This window comes from Eleutherodactylus coqui, unplaced genomic scaffold (assembly GCF_035609145.1).
Source record: "Eleutherodactylus coqui strain aEleCoq1 unplaced genomic scaffold, aEleCoq1.hap1 HAP1_SCAFFOLD_113, whole genome shotgun sequence".
Classification (NCBI taxonomy): Eukaryota; Metazoa; Chordata; class Amphibia; order Anura; family Eleutherodactylidae; genus Eleutherodactylus; species Eleutherodactylus coqui.
Window position 1 is genome coordinate 187,530 of NW_027102155.1, and position 17,623 is coordinate 205,152.

Genomic DNA, 17,623 nt, shown 5'->3' on the forward strand with positions numbered 1-17,623 from the left:
TGACACCTGGACGGCTCCAGCTACGATTGTCAGAGCAGAGGCGTATTCTAAAGTGATAATGCACTAAAGGTCAGTTTATTTGACGGTCACTTACCTTGCAACCTTTGCATCACATTTGCGATGTCCCTGGTGCTTCTGTTCGCGAGCCGTGAGGTGGCCATGTTGACTCTTCAGGGTATCCTTAGCTATAGGAATGTTGACTCCAAGTTTAGCTCTTAAGATGTCACACAATATCTTGCACGGCTCTCCTGAAGCATGCTCTACCTCCTATTCCCACTAGGCGGCTGATGCTTGAGTCACTGGCACCAAAACACCAGCAGACCACTCACGACTGCGCTGCCGCTTTCAATCTCTTCTCATGGGTCCTGTCCTTAAGCTGCCTGAAAAGACACAGAGGTAGGATTTAGAAGAGACTTGCATGCTTTCTTGCAATGCTAAAACCTGTAATCTCATTAGCAATTCCGACAAAGATTGGCAGGCCAGGATATGCAGTATTATTTGTGCCAAGCAGACAATTACTGTTGAAAGCGCATTTCCTGCAGCCGCGGTGTATAGAGTGAAATATCCGTAAATATAGTCATCCGTGTGAGCGATGCGCCAGTACTTTATATATCGAAGACGTAACTGCTACCTAGTACTATCCAAGATGCTTCTAATATACTCTAACCCCGGACTTGTACGAAAGGCAACAAAACCATCAGCAAGAACACTATAAACGTTCTAAACAGGTAAATGCTGTATAATGGGTTTAATCATTTCAAGCCTAATGCCCTCTAAGATGATTAAATACTGCAAATATATATACACCGAGGGTGTGAGAGCAGTGATCCCCGTAGAGGGACTGTCCATATAGCTGCTGTATGATCCGCGCCGGGAAAAGTCATTCTACACGCCAATATCCCGGTCTTCTGCTGTGTTAGGGCATGTAAGGGGTGTAAAAGACATTAAAGACCTCTGTGCAGGAAGATATGGGTAACTTCTAAGATATGATTAAAGGGAATGTCCTAGGGATAAAGAATAAGCATCTGATTGGCAAGGGTCTGACTGCATGGATCCCAACGATCAAGAAATTAGGAACTTTCACATGTCCATGAATGTTCGGACCGGTGGTCATGCGTGTGCACTACCTCTCCATTCATGACAGCCAAAGATACTAGAGCGATTGGCTTGTCGATGTGACTACCACAGCCATGTGACCACTACAACCAATCACTGGCCTCGGCAGTCATGCTAGCATGTATGGCACATGTCTACTGAGGCCTCGGATTGGCTGAGGTTGTTAACCAGAAGTATAGTGCATCACTGCACCAGGAGAATAAAGAATGGCTGGGACCCCAGGAGCATCGGCACCAGAGCGCTTGGTGATTTAACGGAAGTGTAATGATTGCTATTTTTATAACATTTTACTGTTAGCTTTATTTCTTAAACTCTTGGACAATCCCTTTAAGAGACTGCAAAAGTGAAATTGACCAAACATAAACCCCTGACTATAATCCCTGTGGATGCCATAGAAGGTGGCTCCCGGCTCCGGATCCTTCTGTATGTGTGTCGCTCTATAAGACCAATTTCTGCATTGGCAGCACAACCCATAAATACATGACATTACCGGGCATCAGAGCAGCCGGATCAGGGCTGATCACTATTGATTTCTATTAAAAAAAAAGGGATGGTCTACCGAAGACAGATGTTTTAAAATTGAACACCTTCACCATAAAGGGCGTATATATACGCCCTCCTGGGGAAGGTTTGTGTGGAGCGGGACTGGGAGCCAATTTTACTCCAGAGATGGTGAATACCGACTATTTTTGACAGCTGATAATTCACCACAACTGCCATGATCAGCGTGAGCGCTAACACCGATGGTTAACCCTATAAATATCCAATCGGAGATTGAGAGTCCCGAACGGCGCCCTCGTGATGAGATTGCGAGGTGCTGTTCGCTTGTCATGGCAGCCCAAGGCCTTTTGAAGCCCTCAGGGTTCCCTGTGGCCCGTCATAATAGAATGCTGATAAAAATACCATATACAGCAATAAGTATTCCATCAAATGTTAAAGTCGATTAAACAACCTCAAGTTCAAGTACCCTAAGGGGACAAAAAAAAATTTATTGTAAAAAACATACTAAAAGTTAAAAAAAAAACAACTTTTCTTGTATTTATAATTAAAAAATACAAGCAAAAAAACCCCCCAAATATATTTGGTACCGCCACTAATGTAAAAGTCTGACCTAAAAAATAATGCATTATCTATCCTGCAGGGTGGACGCGGTCAGAAAAAAGAAATTACACAATGCCACAATTGCGCCTTTTTGGTCACTCTATGTCCAAGAAAAATCACTCTGCATTTCATCTAACATTTTATTTTCTTGTGTGAATGCACTGGGGAATAAACCTTTTAACAGATTTGCTTTCTCCCCATCACCCTCTACCATTCTTACAGGGCCTACACATTCCATTTTAATCTGTTTATATACTGTTTATAGGAGAAGGGGCTAATAGATCCATTTTGGTGCACAGATGAATTATTGATTTACTTGTACTTGTAACACATAATCGTGTTATTACTAGTTGGGAATATTACCAGACTTGGCAGTCCTGGAGGTCACTGTTTGACCTCAACCCATTAGTCCAGCCGTGAATCAACTCATCCACTCGCTGACGATTTGTGTCAGTGGTCGCAGCTGATGGTCTCCCACTGTGTGGTTTGTCTTCAGTGCTGGTTTCACCTTCTGTAAACCTCTTCATCCACCTGTGAACATTCCTCTTGTCAATGGTGTCATTCTGCAGCCTTTTGTGGATGTCGGACAGCCGTCATCCCTCCTTCATCAAGAACTCTATGACAGCACGTTGTTTCTGTTTGGAATCCATTACTGACCTGCAAGGAAGATCAAGATTCTGAAGCCCCCGTATAGAGGAAGAGTCCCTCCAACTACATGTGCAAGTTGAACAATCTACATCAATTAATAAAGAATTTATGACCACTTCTGCACTTTCGGTACAGCCCGCAGATATATATACGTTTTTTTTTCTTTACTAATTTTAATAATAAAATGTCTTCTTTAATAATATAGTATTTTCTGTTGCCGTCTTCTCACCGCCATAACCTTTTTATCTCTTAAAAAGCCGAGTCACAAGTATAGATCCGTGACGGGAGGTGAAACTTTTTAAAAATCTTTTACGTGATCGCCGTTATCCATTGGATAGCAGCGATCATGTGACCAAGGACCACGGCCCCCTGTGGCATCTCCAGACTCTCGGCAACGTTTGGTAGCCAAGAGCGGGGGGATTTTATATTATCCCGGCTTTTGTGCATGCGTCCGCTATTTTGGCGACGGGCGCGTCCGCAACAGCCAGGGTAAAATCCACATATAAATCCGAGGGCCGAACGTAATCTCATCTCCCCTTACGGACATAATCCATGAGGGGAGAGGTTTTCTTTTACACCTTTTTTAAACTTTTACATGGTCGCTGTTATCCATTGGATAACAGCAATGAAGTGACCGGGAACCACATACAGCAGCTTCCGGTGACAGCTCTGTGCTTTTGACTACTCATACTATGATCATGGGTTATTCGGGCGATACTGGCGATCGTGTAACTGTGGGAAGGGGGCTTCCTGCGGCCCCCCATGACAGCTCCAGGTTGTCGGTTACCTCCGGGAGCTGGCAGCCAGGAACTGCGATGTCCAGAGCCTGCAGGGCTTTAATCCCCAGAGGCAGCATGTTTTTACGTCCCCGGGAATTACAGCTCACTTAGGCAGGACGTAAAAACACTATGGAGTGGTCAGATTAGCATTAATTGTGAAAACATGTCTCTAAAAATTACCAAAGAAGTATTTTAGTCAACTTAACTTCCTGGCAGAGGATAGGATAGGAATTCTTCACTTTCACCCCAAAACATTCATAGCCACAGTGTTGTAAAAGTGCTTGGGCTTCGCTATCGCGTTTCAAGTCATACAGGTGTCACACGGGTGTATTATTATTGTGCATGCGCACTTCTCCTATATGCAGCTCGTGATGTCGTTAGCCCATTGACTTGTATTGGATCGCTCACATCTGCGGGTTTTCACACGTGTATTACTGGTGCAGAGAATAAATCCACAGCATGTTCTATCTGGACGTGTATTACGTGTGCGTGGGGATTGGCGGGCGCAGCGAGTATGAATGTCACTGTGTGAGCCCGGCCATATACTCAGCATACATAAAGGGGTCGTATGACATTAAAACACGGACAGCGCAACGGCTTTCTTAGGCTGGGTTCGCACAGGGCGGATTTCTCAGAAATGTTGTCCACACGGGACAGCGAATCCATCGCGGCAAAGCCGGCAAAAGCCGGTGCTGCGGCGCGGATTCGCCGGCCAGGCCGCTTCAAAACCTGCGGCACAGTGCCACGGGTTTTGAAGCAGCGCTTTTCCCGGAGGAAATCTCACGTTTTTTCGCTGCAGCCAAACCGCGAGTTTTTCGCCGGGAATCCGACATGTGAGAACCCAGCCTTACATTACAGGACCCTGAGGGGCGGAATACGGCAGGATTACTTCATGTCCCTAAACTGTTGATCTAATTCCATGCTAGTCATCATACCCGCTCAGCTCCATGCCAGCCCTCACACCCCCCTCACCTCCATGCCAGCCCTCATATCGCCCTCACGTCCATGCCAGCCCTCATAGCCCCCTCACCTCCATGCCAGCCTTCATACCCCCTCTCATCTCCATGCCAGTCCTCACACACACCTGAACTCCATGCCAGCCCTCCTACCCCCTCACCTCCATGCCAGCCCTCCTACCCCCTCACCTCCATGCCAGCCCTCCTACCCCCTCACCTCCATGCCAGCCCTCATACTCCTCTCACCTCCATGCGAGCCCTCATACCCCCCTCACCTCCATGCCAGCCCTCATACACCCTCACCCCCATGCCAGCCCTCATACCCCCCTCACTTCCATGCCAGCCCTCCTACCCCCTCACCTCCATGCCATCCCTCACACCCCCCTCACCTCCATGCCAGCCCTCATATCCCCCTCACCTCCACGGCAGCCCTCATACCCCCCTCACCTCCATGCCAGCCCTCATATCCCCCTCACGTCCATGCCAGCCCTCATAGCCCCCTCACCTCCATGCCAACCTTCATACCCCTCTCATCTCCATGCCAGTCCTCACACACACCTGAACTCCACGCCAGCCCTCCTACCCCCTCACCTCCATGCCAGCCCTCATACTCCTCTCACCTCCATGCGAGCCCTCATACCCCCCTCACCTCCATGCCAGCCCTCATACACCCTCACCTCCATGCCATCCCTCACACCCCCCTCACCTCCATGCCAGCCCTCATACCCCTCTCACCTCCATTCCAGCCCTCATACTCCCCTCACCTCAATGCCAGCCCTCATATTCCCCTCCCCTCTCTGACAGCCCTCACACCCCCTCGTGCAGGGCTTCCCTCCGCAGCCTCCTCTCCTCAGGCAGCCTTGTGTTGTGGCTGACAGTCCTGCTCCTTGGTAACCAAGTACAACAACTAGTCCGGGCTGCATGCTGACTAGACCAACTTGTTACCCCCGTGCCGTACAGCTGACATGTCCTCCCGACCCCCATGCACACATACAGTATATACACACAGCAGTCTGTCTGTCTGTCGGGATATACACGATATCACTGGCGTACATATAGGGGGTGCTGGGGGTGCGGTTGCGACCCGGCCCCTGAGCCCCAGGGGGCCCACGGGGCTTACTTTGCAGTCAGTCAGGCGACACTGACTGACTGCACTTACTTTCACTATGGTCTCTGCGCAGGCAGGAAGCCTCTCCGGGCACATCGGCGCTCCTCCCAGGACCTCCGCTCAGACCCCTCCCCCATCTGGTTCTCCAGCACAGAGATCATCAGAGGGGAGGAGTCTGAGCGGAGTTCCTGGGAGGAAACGCCGATGTGCAAGAGGGGCTGCCTGCGCAGAGACCATAGTGAAAGTAAGTGCAGTCAGTGAGAGGGAACGTCCTCGGTATGATTAAGAGGGGGGAGGGGGGTGAGTGAGGGGTGTTCTGTGTGTGATGGTGAGTGGGGGAAACGAGGGGTGTTCTGTGTGATGGGGAGTGGGGGTGAGTGAGGGGGGTTCTGTGTGATGGGGAGTGGGGGTGAGTGAGGGGGGTTCTGTGTGATGGGGAGTGGGGGTGAGTGAGGGGGGTTCTGTGTGTGATGGTGAGTGGGGGAAACGAGGGGTGTTCTGTGTGATGGGGAGTGGGGGTGAGTGAGGGGTGTTCTGTGTGATGGGGAGTGGGGGTGAGTGAGGGGGGTTCTGTGTGATGGGGAGTGGGGGTGAGTGAGGGGGGTTCTGTGTGATGGGGAGTGGGGGTGAGTGAGGGGGGTTCTGTGTGATGGGGAGTGGGGGTGAGTGAGGGGGGTTCTGTGTGATGGGGAGTGGGGGTGAGTGAGGGGGGTTCTGTGTGTGATGGGGAGTGGGGGAAACGAGGGGTGTTCTGTGTGATGGGGAGTGGGGGTGAGTGAGGGGTGTTCTGTGTGATGGGGAGTGGGGGTGAGTGAGGGGGGTTCTGTGTGATGGGGAGTGGGGGTGAGTGAGGGGGGTTCTGTGTGATGGGGAGTGGGGGTGAGTGAGGGGGGTTCTGTGTGATGGGGAGTGGGGGTGAGTGAGGGGGGTTCTGTGTGATGGGGAGTGGGGGTGAGTGAGGGGGGTTCTGTGTGATGGGGAGTGGGGGTGAGTGAGGGGGGTTCTGTGTGATGGGGAGTGGGGGTGAGTGAGGGGGGTTCTGTGTGATGGGGAGTGGGGGTGAGTGAGGGGGGTTCTGTGTGATGGGGAGTGGGGGTGAGTGAGGGGGGTTCTGTGTGATGGGGAGTGGGGGTGAGTGAGGGGGGTTCTGTGTGATGGGGAGTGGGGGTGAGTGAGGGGGGTTCTGTGTGATGGGGAGTGGGGGTGAGTGAGGGGGGTTCTGTGTGATGGGGAGTGGGGGTGAGTGAGGGGGGTTCTGTGTGATGGGGAGTGGGGGTGAGTGAGGGGGGTTCTGTGTGATGGGGAGTGGGGGTGAGTGAGGGGGGTTCTGTGTGATGGGGAGTGGGGGTGAGTGAGGGGGGTTCTGTGTGATGGGGAGTGGGGGTGAGTGAGGGGGGTTCTGTGTGATGGGGAGTGGGGGTGAGTGAGGGGGGTTCTGCGAGCCGGCACCTGACTTCACTATTAGAGGTATGCTAGAACCGAGCCGCTGTATTGGTGACTGAGGGCTCAATGCCACAGCTGTAAGCCTACAACACTGTGGGAGACCACCGGCATCTCACACATTTCCCAACCATGCACGCTGCCGGCAGGGACCACATATGGCCTTGTGTAGCACTGCACATGCACAGGGGGATTCTTTTTTTAATTCCCCACTCTGTTTAGAGTGACAATGCGTATGAAAACAATGTAATGTGTATGGGCAGTGTATCATACAAGTGTACAGGGCTCACGTTACGTGGTACGCAGAGAAAGAGAGCATGCTGGGATTACCACGTGTGCATAATACGTGGTGAAAACCTGGTCGTGGACATGAGCCCTAACATGTGATAAAAGTTAGCTCATGCTGTCTCCAATGTATGTGTGCCTGTATTATGTATGTGTATATAGAATTATTTTTTTCTTTCCTGAGGAAGCAAAGCGTGCCTTGAGGCTTGTGTTCTGGATGTTTTAAAAATCTAAAACCCCTGATTACTAATGATCCATTGATGGGTCATTAAAAAAAACAGTAATGTAGCTAAAAGTGATATACAAGGAGTAGCTGTGAAAAGGAGTGGTGGGTGGACGGGTCTGGAAGGGGGCCCCAAGCTAAACTTTTGCACCCGGGCCCATGAGCCTCTAGCTACGCCCCTGCACGATATATCACAGCTCATCCTCCCGTCTCCCCCGACTCACCGTGTTTCCCGCCAGTGATGACTGCCGCATCCTCCTGTCAGCAGCCCGGCTCCCATCACCGGAGTAATGTCCTCCGTCCGAGACTGTAGCACTGAGGCGGAGAGTGAGGCAGCCGAGGAGGAGGGCTCTGCTCTGTCACCAGCCTGGAGGATGTCACGACAGGGGCCGTCTACAGAATACATGTCCCGACAGACGGCTGCAGTCCCCTTCCCACGGCCGTTCACACACTGCGGCAGCGGCCCCCATTCTGTAGGGAAGCAGCTGGTGGCCCTATTGGGGCAGATGAAGAAGCCATGGCTGGTGGCTGAGGGTTCTGCGATGGCTGTTACCTCACAGCCTGTCTCAGGGCTAGTCACACATCCGTATGTTTACAGCGTATTACATGGGATCTGTACGCCGTGCGATACGCGGTAACTCAACATCACTTACATTGCTGTACGCTTATCAGAAGGAACTGCGTAATACACAAGCACCATTAATACGTGAGTTAGAGCCCATTATTCTCTATTGCCAAGCATATATACGCGTATGTATATACAATTACATGCATACGGGCGGGGGTATACGCATCATCACTAAGGGGAGTATAAAAAGACACAGGTGTGCTGCGCATGGCGGGGTGCGTGAGTACACAGTCATGTGCAGTAGGATTTTGCCGCCATATGCACGGTCACAGCCGGCTCCACGCTGCGCTTTACACTTTTGGCCGTGTGAGCCCGGCCTTAGAGCTTCTTCACACGACCATATGCAGAAAAACACTCGCCGCAGCGCATTATAGTGAATTAAGTATATTTGCGCTCGTGTTTGCGTGTAGTTCTGTACTTTGTGCGAACGCAGGGCCAGGTCACACGACACACCCCTCCGTGGATTAAAAAACCATTTAGCTTTATAAGCTCCAGATGTGTTGTATTCCCCGTGTTTTGCGCAGTGTTTCACGCTCCCTCTTGCGTATTTGCGCTCCTCCCATAGACTTCTCTGGGGGACTTTGCTGCACAAACCACAGGAAAATACGACAGTTCCTACTTTTGTCCAAGTACGCAAAATCCTCGTGCAAAACGCACTCATCGGAGTAAATACATTGACGTTCTATTACACCTTTGCTTTAGGTACGCAAAAGCATGCGCAAATATGGTCATTATGTTGGCCATCGCTCCCGGGCCTGGCGTCAGCTGAAGGTCTTCCTCTCTTCCCTCAGGCGGCTGCAGCATACCGGCCATGCTGGGGCCAAATGTATGAGCCCCCCAGGCAGGGCATCCCTCTCCAGGTAGTCGGAATAATGACAGCCCAGTTCCCTAAGGGCTCATGTCCACGGGCAAAAGAAGAATTAAAATCCGCAGCGGATTTTAACTCTTCTCCTGCCCGCGGATCCGCGTCCCATAGGGATGCATTGACCACCCGCGGGTAGATAAATACCCGCGGATCGTCAATAAAAGGGATTTTTAAAAAAATGAAGCATGAAAAAATCTGGACCATGCTCCATTTTCGTGCGGGTCTCCCGCGGGGACCGCTCCCGCGGGCTTCTATTGAAGCCTATGGAAGCCGTCCGGATCCGCGGGAGACCTAAAATAGGAATTTAAAAGAATTTACCCATCCGGAGCGGACCGGGAAGGTCTTCTATTCCTCACGGCCGGATCTTTCTTGCTTCGGCTCGGCGGATGTGCCCGGCGCATGCGCGCGGCACGCCGGCGACGTGCCGAGTTCATCCGCTGCCGAAAAAGAAGATCCGGCCGTGAGGAAGAGAAGACTTTCCCGAACCGCTCCGGATGGGTAAATTCTTTTAAATTCCTATTTTCAGCGCTCATGTCCGCGGGGCAGGAGGGACCCGCTGCAGATTCTCCATGGAGAATCCGTAGCGGGCCTAATTTTCCCCGTGGACATGAGGCCTAAGGGCTCATGTCCACGGGCAAAAGAATTAAAATCCGCAGCAGATTTTAACTCTTCTCCTGCACGCGGATCCGCACCCCATAGGGATGCATTGACCACCCGCGGGGTAGATAAATACCCGCGGATGGTCAATAAAAGTGATTTTAAAAAAAAATGGAGCATGAAAAAATCTGGACCATGCTCCATTTTCATGCGGGTCTCCCGCGGGGACGGCTCCCGCGGGCTTCTATTGAAGCCTATGGAAGCCGTCCGGATCCGCGGGAGACAAAAATCAGATTTTACTCACCCGCTCCGTTTCTTCTCTTCGCCGCCGCGTCATCTTCTCTCAGTCGCGGCCGGATCATTTTGCTTCGGGACGGCGCATGCGCGGGGCACGTCACCGACGTCATCCTGCGCATCCGCCGGGCCGAAGAAAGAAGATCCGGCCGCGACGCAGAGAAGATGACGCCGCGGCGAAGGAAGTATCCGGAGCGTGCGGGAGGTGAGTTAATTCTGATTTATTCTGATTTTCAGCGCTCATGTCCGCGGGGCAGGAGGGACCCGCTGCAGATTCTCCATGGAGAATTCGTAGCGGGCCTGATTTTCCCCGTGGGCATGAGGCCTAAAGGTGCCTACAGGCGGAGCGATTATCGTTCAAACAAGCGAAAGCGAATAAAAATCGTTCAGTCTAAACGCGAGCCAACGACTGGACGACAAACGATATTCATTCGCGTTTCATTCATTTTCTGCAGGCATATACGCCACCATCGGCTCCTTCACTTATTGTTCCGTTTATACAGACTGAATGATTCAACAATGGATCTGCCTGTCTAAACAGAGAGCACAAGTGAACGAGGCCGCGGTGACGCCATTCGCCCGGTCGAACAATAATATAATCGGCTCGTCTAAAAGGACCTGAAGACAACTTTATATTGAACAACCCGATAGCTAGGTTCAGTCTCCGGGGGACGGAGGTTGCAATTAGTTACAAACCCGCAACTAAAGAATAAGGCCAGTTTCACACGGCTGATAAGATCGGGTGAGATTTCTGCGTTGCGAGACGCACAAACATGAATCCCATTCATTTTAATAGGTTCATACACATGAGAGATATTATCCCACATGGCAGCACGGTGCTATGTGAGAAACAGATCGCAGCATGTTCTATCTGGCTGCGATATCGCCCATTGCTTATTGAAAGCAATGGGAGAACGCGGTCATCCTCCATTACAGCAGCGGCAGGAGATTCCTTCATCCTCTCGGGGAATCCCTTAAGATGTGGTGGGGAAATCCCTTCAGCCCTGACTGGGGTGAAGCGATTCCCTGCGGGGATGAAGGAATCCCCTGCTGCTGCTGTCACAGAGAATCTCCCAGAGTTCTCCCACTGCTTTCAATGGGGCTGGCGCTGCTGCCACATGAAAATGCCTCACATCCACAGGTCTTTCACATGACCTTCTGTAACTAGTGCTGCTTAGAGTATATACAAGATTACTACTTGTACCCATTAGGCCGTGTTCACATGGTTGGACCTCCTGTAACTAGTGCTGCATAGAGTATATACAAGATTACTACTTGTACCCATTAGGCCGTGTTCACATGGTTGGACCTCCTGTAACTAGTGCTGCATAGAGTATATACAAGATTACTACTTGTACCCATTAGGCCGTGTTCACATGGTTGGACCTCCTGTAACTAGTGCTGCATAGAGTATATACAAGACTAGCTGATATACCCGGCTTTGCCCGAGTTAATTTGGTACTGGTGTTTATCTGGTGTTCACACGGAAAATCTTACGAAGTCGTGGTTACTTTAGAGATACTGAAGAAAAACATATGTTCACCATTTTGCATAGTTCTCTGCGTTACCCAGGAAACACCACGTGGAGGAAACCATGCGACGTTTCCTTTATATAAAATGTCATCAGGAAGTGAGAGAATTAGATTACGTACATAAAATTTGGACACTAATTCTTTTGCGCTTAGAATTGACTAATCGAGTTGGGACCCATTAACTTTTCATATTTATGACACAATCAATGCTTGTGTCAAATTTCATGTTTTTATGACATTGGGAAGTGAGAGATTTTCATTATCTACGTAACATTTGGACGCTAATTCTTTTGCACATAGAATTGAATAATGGTGTTGGGACCCATTAGCTTTTCCTGTTTATGACATAATCAATGCTCGTGCCAAATTTCCCATTTCTATGACACCGGAAAGTGAAAAAATTACATTCCGCACGAAAAATTTTGAAGCCAATTCTTTTGCGCTAGAATTGAATAATCGAGTTGGGACCCATTAGCTTTTCCTATTTTGGAGATAATCGATGCTCGTGCCAAAATTCATGTTTCTACGATATCGGGAAGTTGGAGAACTTTTGGCGAGTCAGTCAATCAGTCAGTGAGTCAGTCAGTCAGTGAGTCAGTGAGGGCTTTCAGCTTTATATATACAAGATTACTACTTGTACCCATTAGGCCGTGTTCACATGGTTGGACCTCCTGTAACTAGTGCTGCATGGAGTATATACAGCATTACTACTTGTACCCATTAGGCCGTGTTCACATGGTTGGACCTCCTGTAACTAGTGCTGCATAGAGTATATACAAGATTACTACTTGTACCCATTAGGCCGTGTTCACATGGTTGGACCTCCTGTAACTAGTGCTGCATAGAGTATATACAAGATTACTACTTGTACCCATTAGTCCATGTTCACATGGTTGGACCTCCTGTAACTAGTGCTGCATGGAGTATATACAGCATTACTACTTGTACCCATTAGGCCGTGTTCACATGGTTGGACCTCCTGTAACTAGTGCTGCATGGAGTATATACAAGATTACTACTTGTACCCATTAGGCTGTGTTCACATGGTTGGACCTCCTGTAACTAGTGCTGCATGGAGTATATACAGCATTACTACTTGTACCCATTAGGCCGTGTTCACATGGTTGGACCTCCTGTAACTAGTGCTGCATGGAGTATGTACAGCATTACTACTTGTACCTATTAGGCCGTGTTCACATGGTTGGACCTCCTGTAACTAGTGCTGCATAGAGTATATACAAGATTACTACTTGTACCCATTAGGCCGTGTTCACATGGTTGGACCTCCTGTAACTAGTGCTGCATAGAGTATATACAAGATTACTACTTGTACCCATTAGTCCGTGTTCACATGGTTGGACCTCCTGTAACTAGTGCTGCATAGAGTATATACAAGATTACTACTTGTATCCATTAGGCCGTGTTCACATGGTGGAATCTGCATTACTCCGTGTGCACACCTACCGTGTGTACAAGTTGCGCCCGAGTGATTGGGGTTTAACTTGCATCGGACAACACGCGGACACTTGTCCATGTGCTGTCGGACTCACTTGGATATAGCACATAGCCATGCATCAGCGTGATACGGACAGGAATAGAGCATGCGATGAGTTAGCGGTCCTCGTTAATCTGCATAGACCCATAGGCTATAATGGGGTCATGTGCTGCCCGGGATTTACCACAGACAGCACATGGCCCAAAGGCTTCATGGAAAGAAGAGAAGTGACATGTCCCTTGTTGATGTGGATTCCGCAGCGGTGTATCCACATACAGACTGAATGCAAGTAGTTGGTGTGCGTACCTACGGCAGCTCTAATCCAGATCCATGTCAGAGATCTACCGTTAACATGCAGATTTATGCCATGGATTTCCATTGAAGTCCGTGTTGGATGTTTCTGATGCTGAATATGGCCTGACTACTGGAAGACGGGGAACAAGGGGTCTGGTGGGACAACCGTCATCGGTGGGGGGCATCAGGAGACGTCAGCAGCCGCAGGCACAAACTCTTCAGCTACTTGGTTTATGTAGGTTGAAAACAGACAAATATCCATCAAGTCCAACCTTACTAAGCGATTAAAATCACGCCCGCAAAACGTGACCAATGGTTTCACAAGCCGACATCCACAGAAGATCTGTACTTAGCTCTCCAAGATGTCTGGAACAACCTCCCTGCCGAGCTCTTTCACAAACTGTGTGCAAGCGTTCCTAGAAGAGCTGATGCTGTTGTGAAGGTAATGGGCGGTCACACCAAATACTGATTTAGATTCCTCTCTTCACTCACTTTGCATTTTGGTTTTTGATGAAACTGAGAACACTTCTTCTCTTTCTGAAAGCATTCTCACTTTGCAGCATTTTTCACACCTGCCTACGGTCTCCCTCATAGAGACATTTTTTACCACGACTAGAGCGGCGTTTTCAGCATCGCGGTATAGCGCTCCCATTGTTTTCGATTAGACCGCTCAGACAGCCGCTCGATTGCAGTGACTTTTAGCACTGTGATTTTCCAGCAGGGTTTGTTCTATTTTTGAGCGTTTCGCGTTCCTCATCAAAACTAAAGTAAAATGCTGCAAAGCCCCGCAATTTAAATCGTAGCGCTTACCACAACGCCTGTGTGAGGGAAGCCTGAAACTACTGTTGTTGTATGTGTTACATTAAGATTAGAGATGAGCGAGCGTACTCGGCCAGGCCCTTTTTTCGCCCGAGCGCCGCGATTTTTGAGTACTTCCATACTCGGGCGAAAAGATTCGGCAGGCGCCGTGTGTGAGTGGGGGGTTGCAGCGGGGAGTGGGGGGGAGAGGGAGAGAGAGAGGGCTCCCCCTGTTCCCTGCTGCTATCCCCCGCTCCGCCACGCCTCCCCCCGCCCCCCCCGAATCTTTTCACCCAAGTACGGAAGTACTTGAAAATTGCGGTGCTCGATCGAGTAATTACTCAAAACGAGTAGGTTCACTCATCTCTAATTAAGATCAAAATGTTTGAGATTCTAAAACATGAAATGACTTGGAAGTTCTGACAAACACATATATCCCACATACAAAACACGAGGCACAGGGATTACAGAATAAGGCCGCGCTCACACCTGCGTGACGGTCAGTTCACGGTTTCCATTTTTAGAGGAGAGAAAAAATGATTTATTACCCAAGTGATTTCAATGGGGTTTGAAAAATAACAGAAAGGCTTCTGTTTGCCTTCATTCTGTCAGGCCTACGTTTTTTAAACAGAAAAATCACGCTGCAGACTGCGCTATTTTATCATCCAAAGAAACGAAAATCTAATGAAATGGAAGCATACGGAAGCCTTTCTGCTTTATTGAAACCCCATTGGAATCAATGGGGAAAAAATGGATTCGTTGTTTTCTGTTTTATTTCAGTTTCTGTTCTCCAAAAATGGAGCAGAGAGACGGAAACCCTGAAGCGACCCCAACGCAGGCGTGACAGCAGCCTTATACTGCTAGAGAAGACATTTGTCACATCTTAGAGAAGCGATTCGAGGAGCATCTGAGACCTTCCGGAATCAGCAGTAGTAATACTATAATAATGCTGACTAGTAATACAAAGTATAAGGGCAGGATCAGAATCTCCATGATTTTGCTGTGATTTGGTGATAAATCCAGTCTCATGTAACACTATTTTGCTGCAGGTTTGTATTATATAGCATCTTGTAAGATCCCCGATGAATATCCTTGGTAAGGGCCTCAACACACGGGCCGTTATGTGGCCGCATGATGGGACGATACGAAACCACTGATCACTGGTTTAGTTTCCACTACCGGGACGCTCGCATGTTGTGTGCAAGAAGAGTTACGGCAGGACCCGTCTTTTCACGCTCACACACACTGGCGCGAAGTTCGAAGAGTCAGAATATGTTGGGGTTTTTCTTGTTTTTTTTTTTTAAAACCCCGCTTCATACGCTAGAACAACAGGAGCTAAAATAATTCATGCAGATTAAAAATCAGCTTCATCCCTTTTAGCAGTGATTACTTGTGTGCAGTGACCTCTTCTTCTGCTTGTGTAGAGCTTGTTGACCACTAGACGCCTCTAAGACACACAGAAGGTTTTTCTTGGGATGTAAGAAGCTGGATGGTCATATTAAGGAATTGCCGACACCTGGACCGTTCTGACCAGACTGTTAGGAGGTGTTGGGACCAGTGGATGTGTAAGGGCACACAAGGGGACTGGGCTCAGGACCCCCTCGACAGACCACCAGTAGACAACATCATATGATCGTTCGACAAGTATGAGCAGTTCAGAAACAGGTGACACCATCGTTAGACCCCTGCATCTGTTGTATCCATTTCCAGGTGTTTGGCTAAAGGACCTTTGGTCTCATGGCACACATGATGTGTACTGCCTTTGACACCCACCATCACCATTTGTAGTGGTGTTATGCACGATTAAACTGGATGCTACAAAGTGGATTCCAGTTGTCTTCAGCGATTAATCCAGGTTTAGTTTGGGCATTGATGGCGGCTGTGTTCGTGTTTGGAGACCTGAGGGTGAACACTGCAATCCTGCCTTTGCTGTGGAGCGGTACACTGCTCACACTGCTGGTGTGATGATCTGGGGGCCATTGCATGACAGTCGGCTACCGCTAGTGGTGGTACGAGGGACAATGGCAGCTCAGTGATATGTTCAGCACATCCTGCAGGCACATGTGTTGTCTCTCATGGCGGCCTCCAACAGGATAATAGTTGGCCGCCCACAACAAGGGTTTCTAGGAATGTCTCTACAACACTGTCACACTTCCATGGCTGCCCAGTTGCCAGATTTATCGCCAATAGAACATGTATTGGACCATCTGGGATGCCAACTTCGACAGTCTACGAGTTTGCATGTTCTAGAGGCTCAATTACAGCAAATGTAGACCTCCTTCCTTGGTCTCTCACAACTCACAGCCTCTCCCACTCACAGAGATGGCAATACTCTTGATCTAGTCTTCCTCCATCTCTGCTCTGCTTGCCACTTCACTAACTCCCCTATCCCGCTCTCGGACCATAACCTCCTCTCTTTGCCTGTCAAGCTGCCTAGAATCTCATCAGACCCACCAGCCTACCATATGTACAGGACCTTCAGACCGTTCACACCCAAAACTCTGGCATCTCCCCCTCCTAATTCAAATAGACTATCATATCCCAACTGCTAAAGAAATCGACTCTTGACTCGACCGATGCTGCCAACTACCGACTCTTCTCAAATCTCCCCTTCATCTCCAAATTATTAGAAAGCCTAATTTACTCCCGCCTTAAAAGCTATCTATCAGAAAACTCTCCTCTTGACCTCCTACAGTCCAGCTTCTATCCTCTACACTCGACAGAAACTGCTCTGACTAAAGTGTCAAACAACCTCCTAACGGCTAAATCGAGGGGCAACTATTCCCTACTGATCCTCCTCCCTTGCTGTTGGGGTCCCCCAGGGCTCAGTCCTCTGCCCCCTCCTTTTTTCCATTAACACAGCCACTACCATCAGGACAGACCATCAGGAGATTTGGCTGTCAGTACCATCTCTACACCGACGACACCCAGTTATACACCTCCTCTCATGACATTACAGCACCGTTTCTTCAGTATGCAACCGGATGTACGTGGTCTCTAACCCTATGTCCACTCTCTACCTTAAACTGAACCTCCCAAAAACTGACCTTCTCCTGTTTCCGCCCGCTACTAACCGACCTCATCCTGACATCTCCATCTCAGTGTGAGGCACCACAGGCCCATTCGACTCCAATCCCTCCTTTACCCCTACATCCAATCTCTGGCCTGAACAGTTCGCTTGCACCTCAAGAATATTGCTGCGCTCCAGTCGGCAGCTCTGTCCAGGTCTTGGACAGCTCCTCTGCTGAAACCTAGCCATGCTTCTCTGTTTCCCTGTCTTGTCCCCACCATGTTCCTGATTAGGCCTCCTATATAAAAATGGCCATGCTTCTGTTTCTGATTAAGCCTCTTATATAAACCAGGCCATGTTCCCGCCTCCTTTGCGTGAATATTGTGCCTCAGCAGCCATTGATCAAGCTCTACTACTGCCTGCTTCTCTGCTATTCAACGAAGACCTTCTGATA

At 49.4% G+C, this 17,623-nt stretch overlaps 1 long non-coding RNA gene across 1 annotated transcript; it reads right to left on the bottom strand.

Moving 5' to 3' along the window:
• Nucleotides 1-317: 317 nt before the first annotated feature.
• On the bottom strand, nt 318-5,859 carry LOC136598671 (uncharacterized). Its single transcript, XR_010788829.1, has 3 exons — nt 5,760-5,859; nt 2,581-2,874; nt 318-380 (listed from the first exon to the last, which is right to left on the bottom strand). It is a non-coding gene; the product is annotated as an uncharacterized lncRNA (long non-coding RNA).
• Nucleotides 5,860-17,623: the final 11,764 nt, after the last annotated feature.